Consider the following 3,443-nt stretch of genomic DNA (forward strand, 5'->3'; position numbering starts at 1 on the left):
CACACACACACACACACACACACACACACACACACACACACACACACACACGCACGCACGCACGCACGCACGCACGCACACATCATGCATATACATTATATACATATACATTATATCATATTCGTAATCATTCTGCGCGAACTACTTTTTCGAACTTATAAACGAACAATTAAACTGTAATAATATCAAATTAAATTAAATTGACAATTTTTTAATAATAATTTGATGCTCATCATATTAGAAAGATGTTAATGTGTTGAAATAAAGTTTAAACGATAATGTCTTATTTTTGCCATATACAATATTAAAAACTATACTTTTCCTGCCTAAAGCGTTTAATTTTCCACATGAAGGGAAGTTCATCCTACCTACCCCTCCTGACTAGGGACGTATGACTTTTCATGCGAAACAAGGTCCACTTCATTTTTCCCCCTGCTTAGGGGCATTCGACTTTCCACGTGAAGGAAGGTTCATCCCACCTCTTCCCCCTATTTAGAATTGTTATGCCTAACGCCTGGACGTAACTAATCAGCAAGATATTTTTTCACTGTAAATATCGCTTCGCTGATTGATTTGCTGTTCCGCTGGTTGACGTTTGCTGCATCCAATTTGAACTAGGCATTAAGGCCTTTTCATGCTAACGCTCAACACTCATTTTCAGTACCAAAATAGGTCACGTGATCAAAATTGATGCTTGATATTCAATTCAATAGTCAATTTTTATTTGACTTATTTTGACGTCAAAAATGAGCATCGAGTGTCAGCATGAAAGGAAACCTTTTCATGTTAAACTATCCACACTAGCAAGATTCATCATATGAAAAGTCGGTACACTCTTATATAGGGGAAAGGAGGGGTAATCCTCGTTACGCGTGGAAAATCAAACCCATCAGTATATAACAGAAATAAGACATTACCTTTAAATTTTATTTATTAATAACTTTTGAACGATCAATGACCGCCATCTAAAATCTTTTGAAATTCTTACTCAGAGCGTTAATGGACATCGCCGATGACCTTGATTTTGACAATATATCAAGGTCATCGGTGTAGTGTCCATTAATCCGAATAATAATCTTTCTTTCTTTATAAAAAGTCGAATAGTTTTAATTGTATTAGCCAATACAAAATATTGAACAAATACAAAAAATGTTTTGTCGATCTGCTTATTTTATTATAAAAACAAGAAAAAAATATTTAATTTTGATGAGTGATTTTCATACGTCGATTATTAACCTTCCATTGGCAATGTGCAATCTTTGTTTTCCCAAACTGGAACAGCATTCTTTACAGCAGATGTAATTTTTTATTATTCCGGACTTTATAAAAATCTGAAAAAAATCTTGTGAACTACTTGTGAATCTTTAACAAGATTTTAATATGATAGAAGTTCGATTGTATTTTACATATTTTTTCTAATTTAAATGTAAGAGTTTTAAAAAACGTAAGTTAAAAATTTATAACTTTTATATGAATGAAAAAAATCTTTTTAAACTACAATAATTGAAGATATATAAAAAAATAATAAAATATTAGTTTCAAAAAGTTGAATTATTTGCGTATCTAAAATGAAAATTTATATAATTAAAAACTCAAATCCTTTTTTGTAAAAAATAATAAAATTAATTTGGATTAATTATTAAATTCTTTTTGTTTTAACCAAAATGAATAAAAAAATCTAAAATAAAAATGTAGCACAATCTATATGTTTACACAATAATATGTGTTTGCTAGCGATTTGTCATAAAGTACAATACATAATTTTCCTATATTATTTGAGCAATGATGAAACAAACCTCTAATTTATCAAGTATTTCTGAAGAAATTTCTTTTTCAAAATTTCGAGTAATGTTATTATATATATTATATATTATATATGTATATTTTTCGTGAAATATGTATGTCCGATATCTTCAAATATTAATTTATGATAAGCAAAAAATTATATAAAACACTGAAAAATTTAATAAAATCCTTATATTCTTATTAAAATCAGCGTCAGAAAGATATAAAACACAAAAAGACATCAAACTTTTATTTATACAAAATTTTACGTGATTAATGCGGATCGTTAAGGACACGACTTTTATTCGTCCTTTTAACAAAACTAATAACTTGATATTGACATCCTTGTATAAACACAATGTTAACATTATTAGGGCTGCGTTCCACTTAACATTCGCAATGTTCGTGAGCATCGTTTGTCCTTGTTTAATATTTGATAAACAACAAGGTTAAAATGATTCCATGAGCGTTGCGAGCGTTAAGTGGAATGCACCTTAGTTATACGTTTTTTTTTTAGAAGGCAATACTCTACTCTGTCCTATGTACCCATTTTTTTTAAATTCACAATAAAAAATTGTGTCTTAAGAGGACATTGCCGATGAAGAATTAAGAATCATAGAAAATGTTCGCAAAGTGATTACGGGAAGAAAAAGGATTGCGAAGTGATATCTCGACGTACAATTGTAAACTCGATGAGAGCATATAAAAAGATACGCGTTGTCAAGATTCACAACTATTAGCGCAATCGTTCTCCAAAGCAAATCTTCGTTTACATTACCTTAACTGCCAACGGGAATCACATTTCTGGCAAGAAAACATTCCACACCACAAAGTTCTCATGTATGTAACTTTCTATAAGTCGAACAGTGTGTCTCCGATTTCGAGCTGTCATTCGCCACTTGCGAAAAAATACAACGAAAGTATTATTCCTTTTTTCCTTTCTTCCTTTTTTCTCTCTCTTTCCATAACTCTAGGCAAGCAAAGAATAATGGATCACGTAGTTACGGTTGGCGTTGTTGCGGTTAGCATTCTCGATTCGGCTCATCACGATGACAAACAGCAACGTTAGCAAAAACACGACACGACACGACACCAAGCGGAGAGAATCGCGTTACCACGATGGTACTGACAAAGATCTGATTCGAGCAAGACTCGAGCGAGTGGCACAGCTGATCTCGGATCTTACATTAGAATTCCTGTGATTTTCCCGGCGGAACCAGCCGACGAAATGTTCGCTAGACGCCGTATTCGAGAATACCGTTATCCTCGTCGTTGTCGTCGTCGTAGTGTTTGTTGTAATGTTGCATTACCGCACCATTATGCTCGTCAAATCAGATCTAACGATCATCAGACAGACGCTGAAATGAACGTAGAAATCAGTTATTGATACCGAAAGCTTTTGCAGATTCATAAGAAGCTTCGCCAATAATTCTACATCTATAACAATCTATAAATATCAGCCTGTTGAATGTTGTCCATCATGGCGCGGCACGATCGCTGCGCCAACTGTGCTAAATATCTCAAAACTCGATAGCTCCTCGAGTGTATTTTCCAGGCTGGAAAATAGAATCGAGATGCGTAAGCAGTAATAATGTATCTCTCGATGGTGATACGTTTCGTAAAATATATACGAACGATATCTTATACTATTCATTTTG

The 3,443-nt window shown here is 33.0% G+C and overlaps 1 protein-coding gene across 3 annotated transcripts in view; it reads right to left on the reverse strand.

Annotated features, from left to right (window-relative positions):
• LOC108692315 (putative protein kinase C delta type homolog) overlaps positions 1 to 3,189 on the reverse strand; it is a 42,897-nt gene extending 39,708 nt beyond the window's left edge. For all 3 annotated transcript variants that reach the window (XM_018200511.1, XM_018200513.1, XM_018200512.1), the window contains exon 1: positions 2,564 to 3,189. The gene's annotated coding sequence lies outside the window, so the exon portion shown is untranslated. The remainder of the gene's footprint in view (positions 1 to 2,563) is intronic.
• Positions 3,190 to 3,443: the final 254 nt, after the last annotated feature.

Source organism: Atta colombica, unplaced genomic scaffold (assembly GCF_001594045.1).
Source record: "Atta colombica isolate Treedump-2 unplaced genomic scaffold, Acol1.0 scaffold69, whole genome shotgun sequence".
NCBI classification, from domain to species: domain Eukaryota; kingdom Metazoa; phylum Arthropoda; class Insecta; order Hymenoptera; family Formicidae; genus Atta; species Atta colombica.